We start from the raw sequence: 14124 nt of genomic DNA, 5'->3' as shown, positions 1-14124 counted from the left end.
TTTACCGTGCTGGTAGTATTTGTACCCCTGAAGCCGAACACCAAACCAAGGAAGCTGCTTGGTCCCGGGGAAACATGATGATGTGTGATATACACAGGGCAAGAGAGAAAAAGGATAAGGGGATCCAAGAGGCTACATTTCTTTGTTAGTTCCAACCTGCTGATAAAATTGAAAATGAAGCTTGAGAGAACCATAGGAAAAAAAACTGATGTCACGCTTAACTATTGTAGAAATAAGAAAAAGGAAAATTCAGGCGGACGAAAAAAATGTGCAGAAGCTGAGAGCTGAATTCACATCTTCCACATTATGCATGCGATGTTCTGCCAATTAAGCTACCATGGCTGCCCTCCTCCCGTCCGCTTCCTTGGGTATTTTCGTTTTTGCAGGAAGTTATGTAAAGCATGCCCCAAGTGAAAGTGAACTTTTTGTAGTCTTATGAACATCTTTAGAAAGGTTACACTAATGCAGCACCATGAAGAGAACTAGGCAGCCATTTCGCTGCATGCCAACATTGTCGAACTTGCGTTGCCTCCGAGTCGTCGCCCAGGCCACCTTTGCCAGCTCTGTGTAAATCTAAATTGTGTAGGCCAGTTGACAGTGTTTGTGCTCTGACACCTTGTTTCGAGCCTTTAAACATGTTGCTTAATTGTATTGGCATTACAAAACAGGCTGAGTAGAATAAATTATATTTCTTGCATAGCTCAACCTACACACGGTGAGCAAGCCAATGAATTATCTGGGGACATATTCTGAGACGATCCACTTCGGCGATACTATCGCCTTGGCCACGCCTTGGCCATCAGGTGCGCACTGATTGGCTGCTTGAGCAAAATCGGAAGAGCTGATTGAGTTGGTTGAGCACTACGGTCATCCGATTTTGCTTAACCATCCAATCAGCACGCGCCTGACGGCAATATTATCGCCAAGACGACACTGTCACCGAAAGTGATTGTCACAGAATACGTCCCCTGGACGAGTCATGTATGCTTTATGCTAGGAGCATACGTGATTCCTCCAGATAAATCACCAGCTTGTTCACCTTTCATAGATCCAGCTTTAAACACCTGGCACTACTACTTATGCAACACACAGTATGCATTGATGCCACAAACATGGTCAACCTCCTACCAAGCCAAGAGCAACGCTTGCCATGACATCCCGTACACAAGTCCAATCATTCATGTACCTAACCCTGGTGAAAAGAACACTGTAAGGGCCATTTCACACAATGTGATTTTTATTGTATCAGAAGTGTGATTTCAGGTTGCATGTGACGGAAATCACAGTCGCAGGCATCGACGCCCACGTCCACAGCTAATCAAGTGTGCACACGTATCACGACACATAAGCAGTGCCCAACAAGAGAGAAGCAATGTTGCTCACGAGTCTGCAATTAGCGTACTTGTTTGAAATGTGTTTTTTTGCCAGTTGAGGCCTCTCAGTCACCTGGCGACATAATAAAGATATCTGTAGTCATGCAAGAGTACCGTAAACATGAATACTGTCCCGACAGTGGTAACAAAATGCTCAAAACCAGTGAGCAAGCATCGCGGCCAGCCACACCAGCCGCTACCGCAGCGGCCATATTGCTCACTACGTAATCATGAAGATATTAGTTTTGATTTTGCCAGCGCCGTCTCTTGGTCGTATACTGTAGTTCCCGACCCCAGCACTACTCTTATTTTCGTTGCATTGTGGAAGGTAGAGTTTCCCTTCTTCAAGTATTATAGGTGTTCTGTGCATTTACCTTCAGCGGCCTTGTTGCCCAGTGCAAACTGTGAGTGGCGAATGGGCATTGAAGGGGGGCATTAAAATAGGTGAGCCTAGCGGATTATTATGTAGATGGTGTCCTGATTCTTGAAATTGTTAAGTTTTTGCCCGCTATCTTTTAAGGCTGTTTCACATGCTGCAACTGGAGCAAAAAAAAGTCGGTGCAGTCGCACGTGTCGCAATGCAATTTTTAGAGGGCTCGTTTCACAAGATTGTGATTCCAACAATGCGTCTTGTGCGACGCCCAGGGTTGTTTGCAGCCATATTTTGTGGCATACGCCGCATAATTTTTCAAATGTAATGAAAAAACCTCTGCGTTATGATATTATTGACATTTCTTTAACTGGAGCAAATGATATGCATGTTTTGTAACTTACAAAACACTTTAAAGATTAAATTTGTTTTGGAGTGCGCAACAGCGATTCCGAAGTTCAGTGCGAGGAGACATGGCGGGCGTTCACAGCTGGTCATTCAGCGCTGTGTTGTCTCATGTGCATTTCTTGTCCATGTCGTTCTGTCTGCACTACAACAAACTAGAAGATAACGTATCAACAAGCCCATATAGATACCCTCATCGCATATGCGGTATACGGAATTTGGTTGCAGCGAAGTCTTCGTGTCAGCACAGTTAGACCCTCGCGCTACTCGTGTTTAGCATCAGATTCTGAAGAAATGATGTGTGGATCTCGCTCATAATTGTGCATTAGTGGTGCCTGCTCCTAGCCATATTCTTTCACCAAACGCAGCAGTAAGCACCAACCTGGAAGCTCTCGTCTGCCCCTGAAGGAGCCCGCAAATCATTTGTGTGGGATTACTGAACATGGAATGGAATTTGTATTGTGAACTTCAGTCTTAGTGCTACCCTTCTTCATCCATCGTGGCGCTTGTGCTGTAATTATGTGTAGAAAAGCCCTCTCTGAATATTTCTAAAGGTGTAAAAGCCGACACCACCAAGTTTTTTTAGAAACTGCAGTCACTTGTGTACCATCATATCATTCTAACAGACATGAGCACCGTCTACTTTCTTGTCCTGTGTCTTGCGCTGGTAGTATAATGTGAATCTGTACTACTCAGCTTAAATCAATATGCTGCCGTATGTAGTGCAGCAGTGTAGTCCCACGGCAAACATGCAAAATGTTGTTAGGAGTACATTTGTTTAATAACAAAATAGAGCACTAGAACTTTGCATTCGTAGTGGGAAGCGTAAAATAGGAAGCTATCGGAACTATCGACCAATCTCGTTCGCATGCATGTGCTTCTGTACTGCTTCAACACGTTATCTTAAAGTGGGGCTGAAAACCCCCGATTACCAAAAACCTATGCAACTGGAACAGATGTTAGGGTTCCTTCAACGAAAATTAAAGCAAGCATCCCAAGCTGTTAAGCTGGTTATGCACTTGTGTTATATCATTGTTAGAGCATGCTAATAGGAGCCATTTCAAACTGCATGGATTAATCGACCAAAGTACAAGTGCAAGGCAAGGCTCAAGGTACAATCTAATTAATTTGGTATTCCTGAATGGATTGTGTTAGCAAAATTTTATGGCTGCTTGAATTGCGCTCATGTTTGTCGTTCTTTCGCTAACCCTTCATTCTTTTTTTTTTCTACAGTTCAATGCTTTGCGCGCTGCAAAAGTCACTCCTGCATTAACCCAATGCTCAAAGACAAAGTCCTTTTCTTGGTATTGAAAGTATGCTTGACCGTAAATAGCATACCACACATTGTTCTGAGGAAAAGTGTCAAGCATTGACAATATCTCTAAGGATTTATATGAGCTTTCTCCATGAACAATGGAATAAAGCTGTTTACCTTCGCAAGTTCAGACAGAAGTACAGACTGAACACACTTGAGCGATGAGGGGGGAGAAACAGTGCAAAGGACAGAATGAAAGCAGAGACAACGTACCAGCGCTGTGTACAGCATCTCTGCTTTCATCCGGTCCCTCGCGATGTCTTTAGCCCCCTCCATTATGAACCAACCAGACCAATTCAACACACTCCTACACTTGAGCGACCGGCTATGGAATGCAACAGTGTCCGTAGCTGCTACCTCGAGGTAACTGCTAGGTTACACGTATGTTTCTCCTACAGCCGCACTTTACTCAGGCCGACCTCTCCACCTTTTTGCCATTAAAAAGCCTCTCTCTCTCTCTTACTGCCCATGGACCCAGCAAGCAGCATGGTCATGCGTGGTCTCATTGCAGTGTTGGCCTGTGCTTTTTTTCTTGCAATGGATGGCGGCCAACTTGGCCGAAGTGCGATTCCATCTGTACATGTATTTAATTTATCATTCGTGTGCATCTTATTATGTGCATGTGTTTGTATCCTGTTCCGATTGTTATAGCTGCAGTGATGTAAGCGCTGTTTTTTTTTTAATATATTGCACCACAGTCATTCACTCAACTGTGTTGAAATGTACAAAACGTGGCCACCCAGTAATGGCCAAGGTCGTAATGGCCAAGAAAAGCAGCATTGGCAAAATATTTGATGCAGATCCAATGCACTTGTTGGAATGGACATGAGGTGAAGCTTTCATGCAACAGTCAATTAAATTCTATAAAACAAACTTCAATGCGTACAATAGTACTTATTTTCACGCGATGCAACATGGGCTCCTATGCAGCGTTTTCATATGCACCACACAGATCACAACTTTAAATGTCATGTAATGTACACACAGGTCCATGAATTCACTCAAGAGTCAGCTCACTAAGACTTGGACTGACCCGTGAGGCTGAGTTCGTGTGAGCCTGGCTTAGTAGAATTTTGGCTGAGTCAGAGTCCGCGTGAGCTATGTTGAGTTCAATTTCGGGGAGTCTACACACACACGCCATTAAATCACACCATAGAATAAATCTATAAGCAGTTGCATTTCACCAATCTAACAAAAAGAAGCTTCAGATACACAAACGTCATGCTGTCTTCATATATCTTGCAAGTTGCATGATACCTTAATTATAGAGGCAGTAATTACAGGATATGGTTATGAGTTATTGCAATGATAAATGTACCTAAGCCTGCACTGTTTATTGTCAATGGTGATTGAAGCAGTACATGCCCACAATTTTCGTACATGTCAGGTGGACTTAATGGTGTCAGTCACTGAGTTTACAACATACAGAAACACAGAGAGCCATCTATTTAATGGTATTGAAAACTGGAATCGAGCAAAGTTTTCTTATCGTGTTCGGGGTGCCGCTAAAGCAGGGAGAACTAAGCTTCAGACAACGATATTTATGCTGGGCTACCCTCATGCTGTAGTTGCATACAGTGCTGCTCACTGTATTTCATACTATACGTATATGGTCTTCGTTCAACGATTTCAGCTAGATGAAAAAAAGAAACAAGAAGTGCTCGGCAAAGATGTACTGTCAGCAAGATACGCTCAAGCTGCAATGTACCATTCTTTTTAGTATTGGCAAGAGGCACGTAGTGTAGGAAAAAAAATAAAGTTATGCTATATTTTACATACATATTGTCTGCTCTGGATATTGCTGCTGCACATTTAGTGTTCAGGTGCGGCAGTAAAGGCTTTGAGACAAGTCGAGTAATCATAGGAAAGTGAGGAACGTTAAGGAGACAACAGTGCTTACAAGGACTTCTGCAAATATTGTGTGAATAAACAAGCACACAAAATCAACATATAAGTAAGCCCAATTAATGCTCACAGATCCTTGGAAAATGCAATTTACGGTTTCATGTTGAAAAAAAAATCTTTGCTTATGTATTTAAACAAGGTGAAGAGGTACGTTGCAAGGAGATGAGCACTTCAATTGAGTAACAGAAGTGAGCAAGGGACGCCTCAGCCTGGAGCCAACGTTTCAACAAGCAAACATATTTGTGAGGGCCATGACGACAAGTTCCCACACTGAGGGCTTCCCTTGCTCGTCCACTGCTGATTGGCTGAATGTTAAGCCAAACCTACTATTCTCCAAGTATACTTCAAAACACATTTAGGGAACACACTGTGCTCAGGTTTGTGCTCTGCTGTTTGAAGAGACAATAAGACTTTTTAGTGATTTGTCATGTTTGTGAAATGTGGAGCCTAGTTATTGATTTCATGCCAATTGTACATGAACCATGTTAGAGTGACAGCCAGAGATTCAGTGAACATGAAGTATCATTCCAGCAAAATTGCACCGAGTGCTTTTTGATCGTTTTAAAATTATTTGCATTTTAACGTAACAAATTAGTGTTGTGATGGAGCAGGTGATACTTGGTGGTAATGCCCGCCTAGCAGATTTGCAAAGAGCAAATGACAGAATTTGTGCATTAGCAAGCGGGAGATTGCTACATTGTTTCTGTTCTGGTCGTCATATACTATAATAGAGAGTTTCAGATTAGGGGCCCCTGTAGTTTGAGGCCCCAAAGAGCTTTGCGGGTGTTAGCGTTGGAGCATGCAGGAGTGAAGAGTTTTAGAAAAGGGCTTTGTGTTTGCAGATAGCGTCTTGCACTTGCAGCGCCACTACGGCGTCAACGAGAAGCTATTATAAATATTTAAATAAAATATACAATTGTATGATAAGAAGAGTAATTTAGAGTTTGGTGTTTTTGCATTTAATTACAATTTAGAAATTATTCTATTAGCAGCAAGCAACTTGTTGAGCTTAGTTTTGAGTAACCAGCTTCACATGCGTTCACCAGCCAAGTTAATCCGCCCTGTGGTGGCGGATTGTAAGTCAAGTTGTAAGTCAAGTTGTAAGTCAAGTTAACAACTATCGTCCAATATCGCTCACTTCTGTGAGTTGTAAGCTTATAGAACACGCAATAGCCAAGCATATCATTCGTTTCCTTGAGGCGAATAACTTCTTTTCTTTGTCACAACATGGATTCCGAAGCGGTTTATCCACTGTTTCGCAACTCATTGAGACGGTTCATGACTTTTATCTAGCTTTGGATGCGCAAGAACAAATTGACGTCATCTGCATAGATTTTGCGCAGGCCTTTGATAAGGTACCGCATTGTAAATTGATTTTTAAAATTCAGAATGCAGGTATTGATCTAGACATTGTGAACTGGATTGCAGCCTATTTGAGTGGTCGTGTGCAATCCGTCCGCATTGAAAACTGCTTGTCTCATTCACTAGAAGTCTTATCTGGGGTTCCACAAGAATCAGTATTGGGGCCGCTATTGTTCTTGATTTACATCAATGATATTCCCAGTGTTTTTGAATCACCTGTTAAAACAAAACTTTTTACCGACGATTGCTTAATATATTCCACCATGGCAGATCAAACCGATCAAAGGAAAATTAACCGATGCCTCCAAGGTTTATATGACTGGTGCATAAAATGGGAAATGGAAATAAATTACCTCAAAATCGACGTTTGCTCATATAACAAGAAAGAAAACCGCGCTTTCCTTTGAATATAAAATTGGTGACAACCCTTTGCTCAATGTACGTAGCTTTAAATATTTAGGGGTGATCATTCATCATGATCTGTGCTGGCGCCCCCAGGTGGAGGAGGTCTGCTCTAGGGCTTACCGAAAATTGTGCTTCTTGAGAAAAAAGTTGCAGCATGCACCAAAAAGCTTAAAGTTAATTGCGTACAAAACATTTGTTCGCCCGGTTTTGGAGTACGCCTCCTCCGTTTGGAGCCCTCATCAACTGTACTTGCGAGATAAACTTGAAAAAATTCAGAGAACTGCTGTGCGTTTTGTTTGTTCGCGTTATCGGAGAACCGATTCTGTAACAGACATGTTGAAATGTTGCGACTTGGAACTGCTAGAAACATGTCGAGAAAAACAACGAATGAAATTGTTTTTCCAGATCACCAGAAATCAAATAAAAATAAACAAAGAAACGTACATTCGTCCCCCTCTAAAACACAGTGCGCGTTTAAACCACAGTGCCAGTATACAACCTTATAAAACACGCCTTGATGGTTTCCAACACTCGTTCTTTCCCTCATGTATTGACATATGGAATGGCCTTCCGGACTGCAGTGTAACAGCTCAAAATGTTAAAGAGTTTTATACACAACTAGAATTGTATTACAGGCAACGGGATACGTAAGAATTGATCATGCTTTCTGTTATTTCTTGCATATCTACAGTCCTTACACGTGTATACCTATAGTTCATTTTCCCTGTAATTTGTGTTTTACAGTGCTTTATGTTGTTGTATTGTCAGTGATGATATTTATATTTATGTTTTCTTTGACAATTCCTCTCCTGTAATGGCCTTCAAGTGAGGGCTACAGTATTCCCAAATAAAATAAAAATCCGTGTTAGGCCTACAAGCCATGAAATCGGCAATAGAATGCGGAATCAGCGGCACGTAATGAATCAGTCTTCATTACATACATTATAGTTGAGAGAAAGTGGTAACCACATTCACTTTTCTCTTAGCTTACGAACTTCACGCGTTACCATAAATCAAGCCCAATTTGGTGCTAGGTCACTTTTCTCCTAGCTTACGAGCTTCACGCGTTACCATAAATCAAGCCCAATTTGGTGCTAGGTTAGAGCTGTTGCTTCGATGGGAGTCGCAATGTTTGTTGACGCAAACGTTTTAGGGCAGCTTTTGGGGCTCCCGCTAAATCGGTGAAATAACGTGCCCGATGCAAAACCTAAACACAGTTGGAGTCTCGCGCATGCACAGTGGCTTCGATGTTATTTCTTGGCCCCTATTCTAAAACTCTCTAATGACTAGAAAAGAAACAAGTTGGGACTCATCATGCTATTTCTCCATCTGTCATAAAATGATCTTAAAATCAAGTAAACTTGTGAGCGGAACGCTCATATGATACAAAACTGTAGACTGCTGCTTTCCTGATAGGGCTCGCACACCTCTCTCTGGTAAACTTGCAAACATTTCATGGTGAGCCGCATAGTTCAAGAGGACCTGTTGTCATTATGGTGACCGTTCAGCTTCTTATCACTTGGCATGGGCAGCTAATCTCTCTTTTGTCCATCTTCCTGAAAATAGAAATGATGAAGCCATGACAAACATGCAAGCAATAAATGGTGGAAAAAAAAGTTAGTCCAATAAACGAACAAATCACGGTTCTAGTTGAAGTGTTCAGAAACATACACTGTGAGGATTCTGGCCCTTGGTGTTACTTCCAGTGGTGGCACAATCCCTGTTGACTTGTACGTCTAGACACAATAGAGTCCAAAGGGGTGAAGGGCAGCATCTTGGAGACTGGAGTCGAAAGAAAAAAGAGCCTCAATTACTATATATGGTAGAAGTGTGGGTGAGTTTGGGATTCATGTCTGACTAAGAACAGGGCACAAAACGCTCCATGACAGAAAAGTACACGCACACACCAGTGATGTGATTGGCCGAGGCCGTTTTGGAGCAGCTTCTTGGAGCAGCGAAAAGTGCGTTTTGGAGCAGAAAAAAGAGCTTTTGGAGCATTTTAATGCATATTTTCAAGTGGAAAAATTGCCTTTGAGAGACGCAAGATAGATTACAGAAGGAGGGAGCCCAATGGGAAACAAGCACATTTTTACAAGAATTATTTAGCTCAACATAAAGTTGTGGCACTAAAACATGCAAATCCCATGCATGGCTACGTAATGACGACCAAATTACATGATGAAGCTGTGATGACGATAGTGCGACCACTACAGCACCACAATGGTATGACTAATCTCTACTTTAGCTTTCCAATTTGCAAGAGGCTGGGTGCTAAAATGGCGGGAACTGTAGAAGCGCCCATAGAGACGGAAATTTGGGGAACTGGACTACGGTAGAGCGTTAGGAGTGCGCAATGCTCGCCCGCTAAGCTACACCAGCCAAAAACAGCAAAATGGAAGCAGTGCAACAAAGAGAAACAAGCTCAGTAGCATGTGCAACAACTTCCCCCATTTAACAAAATTTTATGACACCATGCATCCCCTTGACCAAACCACAGCAAAGCCTTTTCACGATGTGGCTTTCAAGCAAAGCAAAGCCACATCGTGAAAAGGCTTTGCTGTACCAGCAGAACGCTTTTCCATATATGAAATCGAGGGTTCGACGGAAGCCCGTCTGGTGTCTGTCGTTTTGTTGCTTCATGTTTCATCCCGACCAGACGAGCCCATTGTGAACAAGGCTTCCGTAGCGAAGCCGAAACGTCTTTTACTCAGTTTTTATTATTTTTTAGCTTTTATTTTGGTCGGTGTCTGTCGTTTTGTTGCTTCACGCTCTTCCATATAACGTTCATTATGAAAGTTGTGTGCTCTCACCTTTTAGTTTTGAAAGCGCCCTTTCAGCCATGGCCGGAGCCACCACATTTCAAGTTCGTAGCAGCCCTACTCTCGCACCCTTCTTTCGCTTCCTCCATTGTGCACACATGACGAGTGCGTGTGATGAATGATGTCGCCGGTTAGATTAGTTGGTTTTTAAAACAGCAGAAAACACCTTTTGGAGCAGCTATGGAACACATTATCGAAAATGTATCAGGATGCAGCAGGATTGGCCTTATGGAGCAATTGGAGCAGGAATCACATCACTGACACACACACCACCCAACACTGTTTTGAGTGTGCATTTCTTTCAATGGTGTCCTTGTGTGGGCTGTGCTTAGTCAAGCCTCAATCAGATGAGAACTGTTTCTGACAAGATACTAGTAATAAACACAGTCATCTTATTATGTCTCAAATGCAATTAATCTAATTGTATCACCAGAAGTACATTTACGACTAATGTGCAGTGAATTTATCGCAGTGTTTCATTTATGCAGAAACAGCCAAAACTATTATTTATGCTGTACTCCATGTTAGGAATTTTAGAAATGTGTCAAAATAACAAAAGCCTCATGTGAATTGCCTTTGAAAAGCAATAACTACATAATTATTATTAATTCCCACTTTTAAGAAATGACCACAGGAACCTGTTTTATTTACCTCGCATGCAAAGAAATTCAAAGTTAAAAATGCGAAGCACTGCTTTTTTACTCACCAGTGCATACGCCCAGAGGCTGCAAGGTCAATCCGCTTTCGTGGGTAGACTTCAAGCAAACTGTTCGGTTTCAGCGATGAATTTTTGCGCTAGCTAGCACATTTTTTTATCAAGCAACACGTCATTACGTGGCAGATCACTAGTGCAATATTGAACACATGCAGTCGAGTGAAACGCCGCAGCTGATATAAACAAGTTCGCTTGGTGGTGGCTATTGAATGTTGGACGCATAATGTGGCTGAGATATTATTGGAATCTAATTAAAATGAACCTGCGTGATGCTGCTCATAGGAAACGACCACCCCATTCGCAAATATTACCACCGTAAAATTTGAATCGATAAACAGCACGGACTGCAGTCGATACCAGTGGGCTGCTGCTTATCACACGTCAGTGAAAGTAATAAAGCACAGATTTTAATAACAGAAGTCCAATAAAAACAATGGTCTGCTTATTTTGCAAAAACATGACATGTTAACTATGTTTCTCGTTATATGTACATTTCTGGATCAAATATTTAGCCACGGTGAGAGCCCCTGGCAGAAAGAATACAAATTAAGGTATGCAACAAAATTACAATAGCTCCACTTGCGCGCGTCATGCTGGAACGCGCCCTGGTAGCTGCAAATGCAAAGTGTGCAGGGCCTCGCCCCAACAACCTGAATCGAGAAACCTCGAGCGGGCACTATCTACAATATATTCCAACGACCAACAAGATAACTGCAACACACCTCTGCAATGTACACGATTTTGAGATCTGATTTTGCGTTTTGAGAATGGAGGGGGATAGCGCGAACGCAGTCCCCCACTACCAAAAATTGCATGCCCCATCTGCCCCAGTTTGGGGTAGTGGCAGGGGTCAGCACGAGCGCAGTGCAATGCCCGCGCCTCTCCCTGGGGACACCGCCTAGCTGATCACGGTAATCCCGGCACCAGGTAAGTATGCTTAGAGACGGTCTCGAACGGCCTCCCGACTCCGCGGAGACCGCCACCTCACTCCGGTTCGGGACGAGTCGTCGAACAAACATTACGCCGTTCCCTCGAGCATTTTGGTCATTACTTTGGCAAATGTAGGAAGGCCTTTGACCTCTCCCTCGGTCCTTTTACTGCAACTCGTTTAATGATGCAGAGAATAATCGGTACGCCTTATTTAGTTGCTCAAAATGGAACGTTTGCGCCGACGGCAACCCCGTCAAGCTTCGTGTCGTTGACTAGTGGCGGAGCCACTTACCACACCATGGTAGAGATCGATGGGCAAGAGGGCTGTGTAAACGGCTTTCGCTTATTTTCAGGCCGCTTCGACGACAAATGAATAATCTTGACTTTTCGAGGTCGCTTCTCGTTTCGAACGCGACCAAGCATAACAGAAAAAAGAAAGAAAGAAAAACTGAGACGCCAGCGCCACCTATCGGTGATGTTAGGAAATAGGCACGACGACGGCATATGGCCTCTGAGATCAGAGGATTTCTGAGGCTATGCTATGGCAGACAGCTTGTACTGTTTCGCCGCAGATCGACGCACATCGAAAGTACAAATAACAACGCGCCCCTCGCTCCCATTGCGCCGCCTCTCCCACTTTCCGGACGCACACACAGACAGAATCAATCAGGAGTACGATGTATGCGAAATTCAAAGCGTCATGAAATGGCTTCCCGCACGTGAACTACGCTACATACTAGAACTACGCAACATACTAAAGTTCGTTTGCGGAACGGTAACGCTATTTCCCTTAACCCCGTTAATACGCTAACGTTAAACCATATAAATGTCTAATAAAAGTGACGTAAAGTACGTCACTTTTAATATATAACATATAATGTATTTATATAATGTATTTTATAAATGTCTAATAAAAGTGACGCAAAGTACGAGTTCATACGACTTGCACGCGCAGTCTTCATAAGCATGCAGTGTTTAAAGTCGGGGGGAGGGGGCGACACCCCTTCCATAGTTTGAGGAGAGGCTCGCCCCCCCCCCCCCCCCTTCCCCCTGGCAAGTCAACTATAGCACTGCGGCATCCATTCGACACTCGCTGGAGGTGATTTTATTACCAGTAGTGCTTTGTGTGGGGAATTCTTACCCTCAAATTCTGCAATTAATGATTTAATTGCGATTAATCAGTTGATGTGGCATGAGCTAAAACAGGTATTGTTGTACTGCTGCATGCATTAATTACCCCGAGGCACTGCACACGACGGTCACCACCTTTTTTCGACTAATATTCTTGACACAGCATACTGTGTTATGAGCCGCCTGGGCGTTAAACTACCTGCTCGTGAGCTAGTGAAGGTTTACAAGCTTGGTTTCTTTAGGTTACCAGTTAATACTAATTTATTTAGTTCTGCGTTAGGAATGCTGTGCTATACGAAACAGGCATGAATTCTATCCACCTTTGTAGGGAAGTAGGTGTGAAACCATAAAATATATTGTTTTAGTGCCTGAGGTTGACAATGAAGTAAGGCAACTAATGTTTTGGGTTGCAGCTAAACGCTTTTGCTCTGAGCTCACATATCTTTAATCCTTTACACTCCCCGAGTTATATTTACAAATACATTTCCAAAATGCCCATTTTCTTAAGTGATTGATTGAATCGGCATATTAAATAATTGTCCGAAGTACACTCGGAATAATATATTTATTTACAGAACACACATAAAATGTGTTTCATTTTAGTAAAGTTGGCTTCACTACAACTGCCTGAGCTTGGCTTTGACAGCGCCAATTAATATAAAATATGAACATCCCAAACCCAATTCATGTGGCCTTTGAAAGTTGTGACGAAACCAACTGTCAGGAAGAATGACAATTAGTCATGTAGGAAGGCCTAGGTGAGGCACACAAGAAAGAGCTTTAAAGCGTTTCAGCAGGTGGTCTTGCTCTGATTAGCACAGACAATATGCATTTCTTTCTTTGGATTCAGTATGGAGGGGGATAGCGCGAACGCAGTCCCCCACTACCAAAAATTGCATGCCCCATCTGCCCCAGTTTGGGGTAGTGGCAGGGGTCAGCACGAGCGCAGTGCAATGCCCGCGCCTCTCCCTGGGGACACCGCCTAGCTGATCACGGTAATCCCGGCACCAGGTAAGTATGCTTAAGGACGGTCTCGCACGGCCTCCACACTCCGCAGCGCCCGCCATCTTGCTCCGGTTCGGGACGAGTTGCCGGGCAAAAATTAACGCAATTCACTCAAGAGTTTGCACACTACGTTGGCAAAAGTAAGGAGGCTTTTGATCTCTCCCTCGGTCCTTTTATTGCAAATCGTCTAAAGATGCAGAGAACAATCGGCATGCCTTATTTAGTTGCTCAAAACGGAACGTGAGCGACGACGGCAACCCCGTCAAGCTTCGTGTCGTTGACTGGTGGCGGAGCCACTTACCACACCATGGTAGAGATCGACGGGCAAGACGGCTCACTGAAGTGAACTGGTTCACTTAAATATGTAACCTGTCGTATGCATAGTCTAT

At 43.1% G+C, this 14124-nt stretch overlaps 1 long non-coding RNA gene and 2 other non-coding genes across 3 annotated transcripts; all 3 read right to left on the bottom strand.

The window, feature by feature from the left end:
• Positions 1 to 8096: 8096 nt before the first annotated feature.
• Positions 8097 to 12447, bottom strand: LOC125941708 (uncharacterized). The gene is made up of 3 exons (XR_007464564.1): positions 10661 to 12447; positions 8807 to 8917; positions 8097 to 8691 (listed from the first exon to the last, which is right to left on the bottom strand). It is a non-coding gene; the product is annotated as an uncharacterized LOC125941708 (long non-coding RNA).
• LOC119434524 (U1 spliceosomal RNA) lies at positions 11441 to 11604 on the bottom strand. The gene has a single exon (XR_005188622.1). It is a non-coding gene; the product is annotated as a U1 spliceosomal RNA (small nuclear RNA).
• Positions 12448 to 13585: 1138 nt separating the features above from the next.
• LOC119434523 (U1 spliceosomal RNA) lies at positions 13586 to 13749 on the bottom strand. Its single transcript, XR_005188621.1, has one exon. It is a non-coding gene; the product is annotated as a U1 spliceosomal RNA (small nuclear RNA).
• Between the last annotated feature and the right edge of the window lie 375 nt (positions 13750 to 14124).

The sequence above is a fragment of the Dermacentor silvarum genome, unplaced genomic scaffold (genome assembly GCF_013339745.2).
Source record: "Dermacentor silvarum isolate Dsil-2018 unplaced genomic scaffold, BIME_Dsil_1.4 Seq119, whole genome shotgun sequence".
NCBI lineage: Eukaryota > Metazoa > Arthropoda > Arachnida > Ixodida > Ixodidae > Dermacentor > Dermacentor silvarum.
Note: the sequence above shows the minus strand (reverse complement) of the source record. Positions and strands in the feature narration are given on the sequence as shown.